The 16,573-nt window shown below is 36.7% G+C and overlaps 1 non-coding gene across 1 annotated transcript; it reads right to left on the bottom strand.

The window, feature by feature from the left end:
• Nucleotides 1–13,105: 13,105 nt before the first annotated feature.
• On the bottom strand, nt 13,106–13,212 carry LOC136234542 (small nucleolar RNA R71). Its single transcript, XR_010691413.1, has one exon. It is a non-coding gene; the product is annotated as a small nucleolar RNA R71 (small nucleolar RNA).
• Nucleotides 13,213–16,573: the final 3,361 nt, after the last annotated feature.

Below are 16,573 nucleotides of genomic sequence, written 5' to 3'. Positions count from 1 at the left end.
CCCAGGTCGGCCTTGTGGCCGATACGAGCGCCGCAACCGTTCGGCCGAATGGTTGCGGCGCTCTGTTTAGGCAAAAATGGGCCCGGAATTTTGTTTTTTTAAATAACTTCGTTCGATCCGGCCTATGGCAATGCCAAATTATTAAAAAACCGAAAAACGAGAAATTGAGTATATTTAAATAAAAATGCGTTATTTGCTTATATATGTAAAATGTTTTTGGTTTCACAGACTGATATTGCTGAGGCCCGTTCTGGACAGAGACATACAAGGTCACGTGTTGTGACTGCTGTTAGACGAGGTGTCGCGGCCTAATCTTCCGGGCGGACCGGGGGGTGGACACCTCATGGCGACGTAAGCGGTGATTGGCGCCGAAAGCAACCAATCGTGGAATCAAGCTGCTCGGCAGGACCGGAGCTCGGAGTATGGAAGAGTCGCCACCCACGAATGGGAAAATGAACACCGATCCCTTGCGGGAGACCGGTGAGGGTTCGGGAAACTTAGGTACGAGCCGAGAAGGCTAGCTCCTTTCCGAAGAAATGCTACTAGGCACTCCGACATCGCCCGGTTATGAACCACCGGCCTCCTACTCAGCGTGTTAGGCGATAACGGACTAATCGCATATCTCTTTAAGTTTGAAATTCATTTGAAGAATTTTCTTTCTCGTTTTGAAACCGTTTTGAGCACATATTATTGAAAGCCATTTTGGTAAAGAATCATCCATTTACATCAGTTCAAAATACATAGGAGAGAGAGGGGGAGAAGAAAGAGTCGATTTTTATAGTGTGTCTTGTGTTTCGATTCATATGTTAACTCTACGCTAAACTCACTCCCCTAAAACGAGTTAATTTACATGGTTCGTACCTTAATCGCCGTTGGAACGATTTAGGTGCGTTTCAAAACCCTGTTGATTTACATGGCATCTACTCGAATCGCCGTTGGAACGACTCGAGTGTTTGAAAATGTTGAGATAAAAGCTTTAACGGGAAAACGTGATTAAGCATATAAGTCAATTTATTTTGTACAAAACCTTTTAACAAGGAAAACAATTCAAAAACTCTATTATTTACAATTAAAAGCAATTTTAATTACAAGGTTCGCTTAATCCGTCGTTGGAACGAATTAAGGTTTTAAAACGTGATGTTTTAAGAAATGGTTTAAAAAATGTCAAGAAAACATTATTTACACTTTAAGAACATCTAGAAAAGCTTTAATTTTAAACAACCAAATTAAACTCTCTTTTTGTGATTTTACTTTCCCATTTTCACTCAATTAAGCTTTAACATTATCATAATTACAACAATAAACCAACTAAACCAAAATTTACCCAACCAAATGCATTTGAAAGAATATACATATAAGTAGGAAAATAGAGTGAATATATATAGATATACATGTGTACAAAAATAAGTAATAATACCCCTTAAAATACAATAGAGAAAATAATATAAATTAATGAGTAAAAATGATGATGAAAATACAAATAAGTATAATGAATTTTTATTCTAATCCAAAGCACAAAAAAATGAATAAGATTTATGAATAAGAAATTAGTATTTAATTCCTCCCAAAATGATGTATGATAAGCATGTATAGAAAATAATCCCAAATACTCCTAAAATGCCCAAATATGTCTAGTTTAAATGAATAAAAAGGAAAAATCTATATATATACATATACTTTTATTAAATCAAACTAATGAAAAATAATATATAAACACATTAAATAACTATATGTACCAAAAATGGATCATAGTCTATAACGGAGATTCCTAAAACGACGTTTTTGTTTTAAAACATTATTTGGAAATATTTTTAAAACTTATAATTACAACGTTTATAATACCCGAACTACCTTTGAATCGGATCACGGTTCGTATTGGGATATCAAAACGAGGTTTTTATTTTAAGGCTAAACCGAATTTTTATTTAACACGGGATGAAAATAAATAAATACGGGAAATTAAATAAAACGTGACAAATAAATAAATAAATAAATAAATAAAATTATAACATAAAAATAAATAAAGAAAATAAAACAAATGAAATAAATAAAACGAGTCTAGTCCTCGGATAATACCTCAAGTTCGGTATTGACGGTTGAAGTCGGTTGATTCCACAAATCGTGCCTTTACAGTGTTTTTTGTGTTTTTGGTAAAATCTTAACTTTTATGAAATTCGAAATTTTTAGGAAAAAAAATGTTTTTTCCCAAAAAAAAGTCACTTCTCTCTCTAAAATGTTAGAGGAAGAAGTTTCCCTCCCAAAAAAATCCTCTTCAAATGCATGGGGATCCGTGCCTTATATAGGCACCGGATCCCCGGAAACTTTGGGCGACGCCCGAAGAAAATTGGGCGTCGCCCAAAGTCAGTTGGGCGAACGCCCAACTTATGTTGGGCGTTCGCCCGACGATCGTTGGGCGTCCGCCCAACGTTGCTGGGCGCTCGCCCAGCGGCTGCCGGGCGCACTCGCCCAGCGGCCGTCGGGCGTGCGCGCCCCATGGTCGTCGAGTGCGCGCTCCGCGCTGCCGGGCATACGCGCCCAACGGACGTCGAGCGTGCGCCCTGCACGGCCGGGCGTGCGTCCAACTGTCGTCGCACCACGTCGCTGAGCACTCGCGAGCCGTCCACTTGACGACCGCGACTCACATTAACTTTTCTTTTCTTATTATATATTTTTGTTTTAAAACTTCCGGAATCCACCGCTTCGACCGTCTTGTTTACAGGTTTTCGTCACAGGTCCTCCGACTCGGTGTCTACAACTTCCTCTGCCCGGAGGGAACGGGCGGAGCAACGGACAGAGCAGATATTGATGGGGGATGCCCAGAGGGCACAGCCTGAGGAGATGGCGGATGCTGTGGAGATAGACGGAGATGACTCTATGCCTCCTCAGAGTTCATCCTCTGTGCGAGTACCTACTAAGACCATACCAAGGGGTCGTGACGGACGTTTTGTTTCTACAGTAGGGTCGTCTTCGGGTGAGAAATTTAAATTTAATTATTATTATGTGATTTATTCGTGGTTATTATAAATATACAAATATTCTGAAATGAGTTTACTGTAATTTCAGGTAGCAGCAAGCGCTCGATGAATGATGGAGAGGATGACTAGATCGTGAAGACCTCGGTTTCTGGGGGTCCATCTGATGGTCTTATGATCCCGAGCTTCCTGGGACATATTGCCAATGCTATCTGGAGCGGGCAGGATAGGGGCCTCCTCAGGTGTCAGACACAATCAGTATATTGTGCGAAGCTGTGTGTATGGTACGGTGGTGCTTCTAAGCAGATCCAGAAGCGTATAGAGTCAACTGGATTGTCCTATTTACCCAATATCATGTATGGCCACATCGATGCGCCCCTGATTGCGGCTTTTGTGGAGCGGTGGCAGCCAGACACGTCATCATTTCACATGCCGTTTGGTTAGATGAGCATTATGTTGCATGATGTGTGGCAGATTTTGCGCATCCCCATCGATGGGGCTATGATGACTGCTGATGCGAGTGTTGAGGAGCTTCAGTCTTGTGTGATGGAGTTGTTTGGTATGACTCGCGGGGAGTTGCAGAAGGGTCACTACAGTAATGGCGGTATACGAGCAGCTTCCATCCTGGATTATTGTCAAGGAGATCGGATTCCTGATGCACGGGCTACTGCTTGGACGTTTCTGATGCTCGGTTGCACATTGTTCGTGGACAAAAGTGGGGACCACATTCGACCTTCTTCTCTGTTGGAGGTACAGGACTCTGTAGCTGGAGCCATTGGACTCTCGTGGAGCTCAGCTGCACTAGCATATCTATACAGTCATCTATGTATTGCTAGTAGAGGAGACTGCGGGCAAATCACGGGTTGTCTGACACTGCTTCAGGCATGGATTTATGAGTACTTCCCGTGCTTCAGGCCTCAGCGGGAGGGAGTCACATTGGATCCAGCGATGCCGATGGCTTGCATGTGGCCATCTATACCATTGGAGAAGAGTGGGGATCCACTGAGATCATATCGCGTCCGGCTTGATAGATTGACTGTTGATGAGGTACAATTTCAATTTAATTAAATAAACCAAATTCATTTACTTGTATTATTTGTATATTAATGTTGTTGTATACGTCTGTAGGTGATGTGGATGTCGTATGGTTCTGATGTCATTACGCATACCCCTAGGACGATATACGCCGGATGGATACGTTACAGGGATGTGATCAAGCTGTACATACCGGTGTTAAGCCCAAAATATACCTAAAATATCATCAATAATTACATCAATATTGCTACGAATTTGTGCTATTTATATCTGTTTAGAAAGCTTTTACTCTCGAATATGTTTCTTTTATGCAATGTACATAAATATTTGGTAAAATCCAAATAGGAACAAAAAGAGCTCAAAAACAGAAGAAAAACCCTACAAAAGGAGTCGAAGACGACGAAAATTAATAACGCCAAATCGAGGACGAGAACGAAAGTCGAAGACGACGAAACGTTCCGTGCCGCGACCACGGCCCCCTTATTCTCGGTCGTGACACGCTCCCTGCAGCTTCTCCTTCCCTTCGTTCGAAAACCAATTGATGCTCCCCCATTCTCGGTAGAGAATTAAATATTCTCGGTAAGAGCAGGAATCTGTAGAAGCCAAATTGCACACTTTCGTTTTCAACGAAACGCGATCGTTCGGGTGGATAAAGACGTCCCTTCACAACGGATACGATCCTTCACAACGGACACGACACTTCAATCAAGACTCTTCAACATCTATAAATAAAGAGTTGATGGAGAGTTGAAGATATGTAGAAGAAAGAGATTAGTATAGAATTTATGCAGAAATTCTGAGTCAAGTGATTCAGAAGTTAGATTTCGATTCTGTAAAAAGCAATATGATGTACACACATTGTTTATTCAATAATAACAAATTCAGTAGCGTTTAGACATTGTTCCAATTTAGTTTTCATTTTGGTAGTAGACCGACCAAGTCTCTAGTACGAAGATTCAACGAGAAGATTGAGTAGAGGATCTGCCCCTGAGCCTGACAAACTCTAACGAAACCCAAGGAAAGGATTGACAACCCGTTCACTTGCAAGTCGTCGAATGTTTCCATGCTCAATGTTCTCTGTAAACTTGTATCAATTTATATTTCATCTAATAAAGTCTGTTCTATTCGATAGATTTTTATGCAGCACTTTGGTAAAGGATCCGAAGTGGATTGATGCTGGTGTTTTCATTAAAACGTAGTTTAATTCAAAATCTTTACAAGAAAACTTTGTTGAACACTTAGGCAAATTATTATCTCGGTAGAGTTTTAATTTGATTAAGGACAATTATCCCGGATAATGGTTTTGTCATGTTCAAAGCCTAATAATTAGAGGTTCCGTCATTTATTTCATCCTTATAATTCATACAAAGTTTAAAGTTGTTTTCTTTGCTTAATTCAAACAAATACATTTGTTTACTTTTCTAAAAAGTACTAAACGTTCCTGTCTTGCAAATTCATTCTTAAATCATAATATTTTCTAACATCTTCATACTCTAATCTAATTCTTATTCTAGCAATTTCAAAACCAAAACCGATTAAACGATTTTCCATATTATAAACCTTAAACGTAAATTTAACCGATTCAAAATAAGTTTAGTTAAAAAAAGTTCCCTGTGGGATCGATATCTTTTATTACTACAAGCGTATACCGTGCACTTGCGGAAATCGCCCAACAAGTTTTTGGCGCCGTTGCCGGGGAACGTCAAAATTTTTGACAAAATTTTAAATTTTTCGTGTTTTATTTCGAATCTAGGTTTATTCATACTTATTTTAATTTTTTGTAATTTAATAATTTTCAATTACTAATATATTTATTCTTCAAATTCTGTTTTGTAGGTAGTTTCGGTTCGTGCAAGATTTCAAGTTCATGCGCAGTTCTCGAAGTTCAGGCATACCACCAAAACCACTAGACCCAGAAATTGAAAAGACTCTTAAGAAGAACAAAAACAACAACAAGTTTTTGGCGCCGTTGCCGGGGAATTGAAGTTTATTTATTTTTTTTTCTTTTTTTTTTTATTTTTCCAAATGCCATTTTTATGATTAGATGACTTTATGTTATGATTTAAATTCATAAAATATGTTTATTTCATGATTTTAGATTTGATTTTAGAAAATTAGAATGAAATTGAAGTTTCAGGCAATTCTCTGCCGAGAATTTGGAATTCTCAGCCGAGAATCCTATTTTTCAGAGTTGTCCAAATAGGTTAGGTTTTTTTCTGAACTTACCGAGAATATTAAATTCTCTACCGTGAATCAGGAAATAGGTTACGACGCCTGATTTCCGCAAGGAAATCGACGTGTCGTGACCGAGAATTTGGAATTCTCGGTCGCGACACGCGTTATTCCTGCACAATCAGGCCTGAATCATCCTAAACCTTCAGACGAACCCTTTGACAAACAAAACCTTAAGTTTCTTCATTTCCGAAAGGTGTAAATTTATACCTTTTCGCATTAAAACAACACCTCTTTTCATCTTTAAATCTTATAAATTAGTCCTAGAGGATTCAAGTTCTGTTACAGATCTTTTCATCTTTGTCAGATTTCTGATTTCTTTAAACACAATTTTTCATTAAGTAACAGAAACTTTGTTTCTTTAAATTCTACACCATGCCTACCAAATACAAACCTTCAAAGCACAATGCTGCCTCAAGCAACAAACGCCCAGACTTATCCAAACGATATGGGGCGCCTTTTCCTATCTTCAAGAGGCTCCGTTACAAATTCTTCACTAGAATGTTGTATATGGATGACTTTCTTAACACACAACTTGGAATTAGTGATGACATGAGCCGCTATATGGAACGCTTAGGGTGGACAAAATTTTCCAAAATACGATTTCCAATAATAGGCGACTGGATACTCGAATTCTTTTGTACCGTTCGTTTCACTAACAAACGACGGGTACGTCTCAGTTTTCGTCGAGATGGCGAAATCTTCACTTTCGGCTATCCCGAGTTGCATGCTTGGTTTGGTTTTCCCCCGAGGGATACAATCAAACGTCATCCTGGAAAAGACATGACATCCACCGATATTTAGAGAATGCTCACTAGATTCTAGCGATTCGATTCAAAATTCGCCTATAATCACTCCTTTCACTCCAACTCCATGTTGTATTTACACAAATTCTTGTGTCACAATTTGTTCGGTCGCACATTTAGTAGTGTGATCCGTGACACAGATCTTTATGTTCTTGGAGATATATTCTAGGGGAATGTAGTGGATTCTTCAAGGATTCTGATGGAGGGACTTGTCGCCGCTTCTCGATCCAAGGATAAAAAGATTGGGTTCGGCAATATAATCTGTGGAATAATTCTAGGTTCCAAGGGTACCATTGATGTTCCTTGGAGTGATGATGAATTCTTCCCAACGATAGATTATGAGTTTCTAGAGTTTGAAGGACTTGTGAAACGTGTTTTTCGCGCAGGGCCTCACTTTCTTTCTGCACCGGAACGTCAAACTTTCGTGCAGTTGCAAATTGATCGTATTAGGGCCACTGAAATCCCGCTTGATAGGGATGAATATGTAGAGTAGTTTAGGTTTTTCATTTTTCATTTTTAATTTGTATATATTTTTCTTATTTTTGTTGTAATTTATTTGTTTGTTTTTAATTTTGTACATATATGATTCAATTAATAAATTCACTTTGTTCAATATATTTCATCTTTGTTCATTTATTTTCTAATAGTTGCAAATATTGGTTACATGACAATAATTAAATGTTTAGATTAGTCTACAAATATTTCTTATTTAAAAACACATAATCCTGTTTCACTAACTTAATTCATTAAGTTTAATACATTAGGATTTACCAATTCATTCAATTGATTAAATTCATATAATTAATATTTATTCATATGCACTTAATATGATTCTTTTAACTTGTATGCATAAATAAACATTTAAGTTTCATTAATTCTTCATACAACATTTATTTCACTTTAATTCAATTTATTAAGGTTAAACCTTTGATTTTCCTTGCAATTAATGTAATTTATTTTAGTTTTTAAGTGCAGTGACACTTTATATTAAGTTCATGAACCAATCCATCAACAAAATTGCACAAACCTAGTCATTAGGCATCCAAATAGCCAGTTTTGACCAATTCTCTACCGAGAATTAATAATTCTCGGTATGAGCAGAAAAAACGGACCGATTTCAGGGCAAAAATTCTCTGAAATTCGCGTGCCGCGGCCGCGGCTTTGCCATTCGCGGTCGCGACACGCGATTTATATGCCCTTTTGATTCCGATCTTTGACACAATTTTTGCCTATTCCTATTCCTATTCTATCTCTACATCTACCTAATCCCCCTATATAAACCTACCTCTTACACAAACCTCACATCACCTCTATTTTTACTCAATCCCTTCCTCCAAACTATTCCCCATAAACCTACTTTTACTCTTCCCAATTTATTCATTACAATTTCTATACTCTTTTCCATTCAATCACTTCCAATTACAACTCCCAAACTCATCTTCAAGCTTTGCTCTTTCTCTCTATTTTTATTTTCTTCATCTTCTTCTCAAACCCTAAACACCATTACCATGGTAAGAACTAAGCGTGTTGGTAACAAGCCCACTGTTACAGAAGCTAATCGCCTTCGAGTTCAATGTGGAGCTTATTTCGACATCGCTTCGGAGGAGGAAGCCGCTCGTTTCAAACATTTTTCACAAGCCGATCGCCAATTTGTGGACATGCACTTCCTAGACTTCCATTCGGTAAGAGCATTGAATTTCTCTACTAGAATTGATGCTTTTATTGAGGCTTTGGGTTGGCAATAATTCGTTAATATGCGTTTTCCCCGTATTAATGAGTATGTGGTGGAATTTTTGGTCACTTTGACCATGAACAAGAAGAAAACTTCAATCTCTTTTAGGAATAATGGTACCACTTACACCATTGATTATGAAGCAATGGGAAACATGTTTGGTTTCCCTACTTCTGATTTTTATGATAAGCCTAAAGATTTTGATAATGATGCTGTTTGGCAAACTCTTTCGGACCAAGAGTATTTTAATTCGAAAAACACCTCAAGCAAGTTGATTAAGGACAATTGTGTGTTCTTCTTTCACAAATTTTTTAGTTTCTCCTTGTTTGGTCGTGTTGAGAGTTTAAAGATTCGGGTTCGAGATTTGTTTGTTTTGGATAGTTTGTTTAAAGGCTTGAGGATTGATAGCATTGGTATTCTGTTTGACAATTTGTTCCGTGCCTCGAGGGCTACTACCATTCAAATCCCTCTTTGTAATTTTATCACCGCTATTGTGTTGGGAGCGCGGGGTGAATTGGCAGATTATGACATGTCCACCTACCGTGGGTATGTTCCACTCTTGGACATCTCGGCTCTTGAGCGGGCTCATTTATTGCTTCCGCAAGGTCCCCCCGTCTTTATTTTGTACGCCTCCCGTATTGCCCACCTTCGTGGCACTATGGGTGGTGGCGCTTCAAGTTCTCCATTTGTAGGTACCGACGGTGGCGGCGAGGCGGAAGGCGAGGAAGATGCACAACAAGCTCAACCACAACCCCAAGCGCCTCAAGCGGATGATCCGGTGGATTTACGGAGGATTTTGAACCAAATCAATTCCAACAATCGTCAAATGAACTTAAGAATTGATGATTTGGTAGAAAACAACATGGTGATGAATGACAACCTCAACCTTTTGAGGCGTGAGCGTAGATCGACTCGGCATCGGATGCTTTCCTTTTTCCGACGCCGAAATGTGGAGACTTCACCAACACCTCCGGATTCCCCGCCTCAAGCATATGTTGTTTTCTTTATTTTTATTTTTATCTTGTTATAATTTGGTACAATTTTCTTTTTATTATGTTTCGTACAATTTTTAATTTTCTGTTGAATGTTTCCTTTGCTACATTTCTATCTTTCTTATCGTATGCCTTATTTCGTATTTATTTTTTATGTTTTCTCAAATTTTTTGCACCAATGAGGACATGGTCCAATTTAAGTGTGGGAGGAGATATACATATATCATTTACACATATACGAATAAATGCAACGAAAATATTATTTTGCAAACGAAAAATGCTATACGAGTAATTTTATGCGAATGCAACATATATTGCAACACAATTTATTTAACATTATTTTTCATAACTTTACATTTTCATATGTTTTAAAATGTTTAACTTATGATTATTTTTGGGTTATCATTATCGTTAGAAATAATATTTCTATACAGGTAATAATTTTTAAAAAACATTTTCACAAATCTCCGATACGATTTTAAGTAAAATTGTCTCGAGTGAATGTATTTTAATTAAATAAATTCTTTATTTTTAATCTCTATTTTTTATCATGAAATTCATGATACAATAAATCTTATTTTAAATTTTCAATTAGGTTTATAGGCATTAAATTGAACTAACAATTTTTAGCTCGGTTTGATTTCGTCTTACATTAACACCAATTGAAGTTTTTAAGGAAACTTTAGCCATAATACATGTTGAATTTTAAGTCAATATAGGATGAATGTGCTATATTTCTTTTTCCCAATTTCAAATTTATATTTCATTAATTAATCAATTAGTTGAATTCTTAACTTTTGGCCACGATTGAGACCAACCTTATCACAATCGAGGTATGAAAGGGAAGAAAATTAAGTACCGTTTACTTTTGGCCACGATTGAGACCACCCTTATCACAATCGAGGTATGGAAGTAGCGATAAAAAAAACAAAAAAAAATATATATAAGCGTGTTTAAGTTTAAAGTAACGATTGCGTCCACCCATGGCATGGTCGGTACCTCTTAAGCAAACACTAAGCAATAAAATACGTATAAAGTTACGATCAAGACCACCCTTATCTCGGGCGTAACTAAGCAAATAATTAACCTAAGTACTTATTTTAATTTAATATATCTCATATATTAGTTTAGGTTTGGGAAAGGAAATTTTGTGCTTTGAAATGCCTTGAGACGAAAGACTCAATAACATGCGTGCTTACATTGTCCCGAATGCTTCGATTCAAAATTGAAAATACAAGACGAATGATATATCGTATATTATACTAAGTTAGTTTGATATTTTGCGTATAAATTTGCCATGCGAAGTTAGTCTTTTCGGCTTAACTAATTTAAGAGGTAATACCAAGATATATGTTTTATTTTCATAAAAAGATTAGTTTAAGAATAAATTCAGTGAAATTTTGCTCGGGACTAGCAAAAGATTAAGTATGGAGATTTGTTAAGCCCAAAATATACCTAAAATATCATCAGTAATTACATCAATATTGCTACGAATTTGTGCTATTTATATCTGTTTAGAAAGCTTTTACTCTCGAATATGTTTCTTTTATGCAAGGTACATAAATATTTGGTAAAATCCAAATAGGAACAAAAAGAGCTCAAAAACAGAAGAAAAACCCTACAAAAGGAGTCGAAGACGACGAAAATTAATAACGCCAAATCGAGGACGAGAACGAAAGTCAAAGACGACGAAACGTTCCGTGCCGCGGACCGCGGCCCCCTTATTCTCGGTCGCGACACGCTCCCTTCAGCTTCTCCTTCCCTTCGTTTGAAGACCAATTGATGCTCCCCCATTCTCGGTAGAGAATTAAATATTCTCGGTAAGAGCAGGAATCTGTAGAAGCCAAATTGCACACTTTCGTTTTCGACGAAACGCGATCGTTCGGGTGGATAAAGACGTCCCTTCACAACGGATACGATCCTTCACAACGGACACGACACTTCAATCAAGACTCTTCAACATCTATAAATAAAGAGTTGATGGAGAGTTGAAGATATGTAGAAGAAAGAGATTAGTATAGAATTTATGCAGAAATTCTGAGTCAAGTGATTCAGAAGTTAGATTTCGATTCTGTAAAAAGCAATATGATGTACACACATTGTTTATTCAATAATAACAAATTCAGTAGCGTTTAGACGTTGTTCCAATTTAGTTTTCATTTTGGTAGTAGACCGACCAAGTCTCTATTACGAAGATTCAACGAGAAGATTGAGTAGAGGATCCGCCCCTGAGCCTGACAAACTCTAACGAAACCCAAGGAAAGGATTGACAACCCATTCACTTGCAAGTCGTCGAATGTTTCCATGCTCCATGTTCTCTGTAAACTTGTATCAATTTATATTTCATCTAATAAAGTCCGTTCTATTCGATAGATTTTTATGCAGCACTTTGGTAAAGGATCCGAAGTGGATTGATGCTGGTGTTTTCATTAAAACGTAGTTTAATTCAAAATCTTTACAAAGAAACTTTGTTGAACACTTAGGCAAATTATTATCTCGGTAGAGTTTTAATTTGATTAAGGGCAATTATCCCGGATAAGGGTTTTGTCATGTTCAAAGCCTAATAATTAGAGGTTCCGTCATTTATTTCATCCTTATAATTCATACAAAGTTTAAAGTTGTTTTCTTTGCTTAATGCAAACAAATACATTTGTTTACTTTTCTAAAAAGTACTAAACGTTCCTGTCTTGCAAATTCATTCTTAAATCAGAATATTTTCTAACATCTTCATACTCTAATCTAATTCTTATTCTAGCAATTTCAAAACCAAAACCGATTAAACGATTTTCCATATTATAAACCTTAAAAGTAAATTTAACCGATTCAAAATAAGTTTAGTTAAAAAAACGTTCCCTGTGGGATCGATATCTTTTATTACTACAAGCGTATACCGTGCACTTGCGGAAATTGCCCAACAAAAACAAAACCCTAGTAAAGACAAATACCGAATCTGGTAAAATGGCAGACCCACCAACACTTATGGATTACGCTAGGCCAGGTGTGGCCGGTGTGACCAATAGTATCGTTAGACCCAGAATCACCGCAAACCAATTTGAAATTAAGCCAGCTTTGCTTAATATGTTGCAAAATAATGTAACATTTTATGGGTGACCTAACGAAAATCCTAACACCCATTTAACAAATTTTCTTGAAATTTGTGACACTTTTAAAATCCCAGATGTGACTGCAGAAGCAATCAAACTTCGTCTTTTTCCTTTCACTTTGAAGGATAGGGCTAAAGAATGATTAACTTCTATGCCAGCCGCAACTTTTGCCACTTGGGAACAATTAACCTAAGCATTTTTATCAAAAAAATTTCCTTTAGCAAAAACCGCAAGAGTAATTAAAGAGTTAACATCTTTTTCTCAAAATGATAATGAAACTCTTTATGAGGCTTGGGAACGTTTTAAAGAACTTCAACGTTTATGCCCACACCACCAATTGCCCGCTGAACTTTTAATGCAAACATTTTATAATGGACTAAATCCTACAACTAGAGGTTCATTGGACGCTATGTCTGGAGGGTTATTCATGAAGAAAACATCTGCCCAAGCAAGAGAACTTTTGGAGGAAATGGTAATCAACAGCAGTATGTGGCCCGCGGAACGTGGGCACATACCAGTAGTGAAACCATCATCCTCAACAACGTCATCAGTTAAAGCTATAGTGAATCTTGATCCAGTAGCGATGTTGCAAGCCCAATTTTCTGCCCTATCGCACAAAATTGATAGGTTTATGGCACCGTGTGATCCTAATGGTAACCCAATCCAAACGGATGTGGATTACGAAAGTATGAGTGAAATTGAACAGGTAAATTTTGTCCAAGGGCAAAACCAAAACAATAACCCTTATTCCAATACATATAATCCTGGATGGAGAAATCATCCTAACTTTAACTGGAGAGACAATAATAATAATGCTAATGCTAATCAAAATCGTACTGCTAATTATCAAAATCAATCAAGAGATACGATTAACACTTTATCTTCTAAAATCGACAAATTTATTGATGCTATGAGCGGAAAAATAAGTAATCACGACGATGGTTTTAAACGGATCGAGAATAAATTCGATCAGCTTATTAAAAACCAATCATCTAGCATCCATAATTTGGAGGTTCAAATTGGACAACTCGCTAAATCAATTCCATCCCGCAAAGAGGGAAGTCTTCCAAGCCATACGGAAGAAAATCCGAAAGAGCATGTTAAGGCTATCACTCTTCGTTCAGGGAAAAATTACTTAGGTCCGGAAATGCCCGGAAATTCGACTTTACCTGGAACTGATTTACCGAAGCCCAAAGAAGATAAATTAAATCAAAAAGATGCACCAATTGACTCTATTACAAAAACTTTTGTACCCAAACCACCTTTTCCACACAAAGTCCGCAATAAGGACTATGACAAACAACTTTTAACATTTTTAGACAAACTTAAAAATTTGCATATTAATTTGACGTTTATGGATGCGATTATGCAAATTCCCAATTATGGTAAATTCCTCAAAGATGTAATTTCAAAGAAAATCAGTTGGGAAGGAATTTCATCCATTTCAATAACTGAAGATTGCAGTTCAATTGTGTCAAGTAATTTGCTCATAAAACTCAAAGATCCCGGATGTTTTACCATTCCGTGTAAATTGGGAGATATTGAATTCCCAAGTTGTCTTTGTGATTTAGGAGCAAGCATTAACTTGATGCCATTATCTATTTTTAATAAGTTAGGCTTAGAAGAAGATATCAAACGTACCAATATGGTTTTGCAATTAGCGGATCAAACCACTAAAAGACCATATGGTATAATCGAGGATGTTTTAGTTAAAGTTGACAAATTTATTTTTCCTACCGATTTCGTTATTTTAGATTTTGCTTATGACGTTAATTGTCCGCTAATCTTTGGTAGACCGTTCATGAACACGGGACGTGCTCTAGTTGATGTGTCGGAAGGGAAAGTAGTTTTACGAATAGGAGATGATAAGATTGAGTTTGATATGAACCAAGCGATGAAATATCCTATGGAAGATTTCGCTTGTATGAAACTTGATTTAATTGAAGAATGTGTAAATGACATTGTTCAAAAAGAAGAAATAATAGAACCTTTAATGAGTGAGGAACTAGAAGATAAGGACCCAGAACCTTTAAATCGAGAAGATGGACCAGTTCCGCCTTCGATTATAGTTCCACCTAAATTAGAACTTAAAGAATTACCAAGTCATTTGAGGTACGCTTTCTTAGGCGAAGGCGATTCTCTACCTATAATTATCTCTAACAAGTTAACACAGGTTTAAGAAGAGAAATTGAAAGAAGTTGTTAGAAATAGGATAGGAAGTATGGGTTGGCAAATTTCAGAATTAAAAGGTATTAATCCGAGTATTGTAATGCATAGAATTCATTTAGAAGAAGATAAGCCACCTAAAGCGGATAGGCAAAGACGCCTAAATCCGAATATGAAAGAAGTAGTAAAAAATGAGATTGCTAAACTTCTGGACAATGGAATCATCTACCCTATTTCGGATAGTGAATGGGTTAGTCTAATCCATTGTGTACCTAAAAAGGGAGGCATAACAGTTGCAAGGAATGAAGAAGGTGAATTAATACCTACACGAACCACCACTGGTTGGAGAGTTTGTATAGATTATAGAAATCTAAATAAAGCAACTAGGAAAGATCATTTTCCTCTTCCTTTCATTGACCAAATGATCGAAAGGATAGCTGGTCATGCTTTCTACTGTTTTCTAGATGGTTACTCTGGATTCTTTCAAATATACATTTACCCGGATGACCAAGATAAAACAACCTTCACATGTCCTTACGGAACATTTGCATATAGGAGAATGCCCTTTGGTCTATATAACGCACCTGCAACATTTCAACGTTGTATGACTGCAATTTTTAATAATTTCATTGAAGATATCATGGAAGTTTTTATGGATGATTTTTCAGTTTATGGAGATTCTTTTGATTCGTGCCTAAAAAACTTGGATAAAGTTTTGTCTAGGTGTGAAGAAACAAATTTGGTATTAAACTGGGAAAAATGTCATTTCATGGTTGACGAATGAATTGTTTTAGGTCACAAAATATCTGAAAAAGGATTAGAAGTGGATAGAGCAAAAACTTCAGTAATAGAAAAGTTACCCCCTCCAACTACTGTTAAGGGAGTAAGGTCATTTTTAGGACATGACGGTTTTTACAGAAGATTTATTAAGAATTTTTCTGTAATTTCCAAACCACTCACTAATCTACTCATGAAAGATTCAACCTTTGATTTTAATGTAGACTACGTTAAAGCTTTTGAAATATTGAAAACAGCTTTAGTCAGTGCACCTATTATTGCTAAACCCGATTGGGATTTACCATTTGAAATTATGTGTGATGCAAGTCATTTAGCTGTCGGATGTGTTTTAAGTCAAAGGAAGGATAAGAAACTTCATGTCATTTATTATGCAAGTCACACACTGTCCGGTGCACAATTAAACTACACCACAACTGAGAAAAAAATGTTAGCTGTAGTTTTTGCATGTGATAAGTTTAGGTCATACTTGTTAGGTTCAAAAGTTATTATTTATACTGATCATGCAGCATTAAGATATTTATTTGCTAAAAAGGATGCAAAACCGCGTCTAATTAGATGGGTTTTATTGTTACAAGAATTTGATATAGAAATAAAAGACAAAAAGGGAGTAGAAAACTTTGTCGCCGATCATCTATCGAGACTTGAAGATGAGAATGGTCCTATAGGTGAAACTATCGGTATACGAGATGATTTCCCTGATGAACATCTCTTTCAAATGAAAAGCGTCATGTCGCCA

The sequence above is a fragment of the Euphorbia lathyris genome, chromosome 6 (genome assembly GCF_963576675.1).
Source record: "Euphorbia lathyris chromosome 6, ddEupLath1.1, whole genome shotgun sequence".
In the NCBI taxonomy this organism is placed as follows: domain Eukaryota; kingdom Viridiplantae; phylum Streptophyta; class Magnoliopsida; order Malpighiales; family Euphorbiaceae; genus Euphorbia; species Euphorbia lathyris.
Note: the sequence above shows the minus strand (reverse complement) of the source record. Positions and strands in the feature narration are given on the sequence as shown.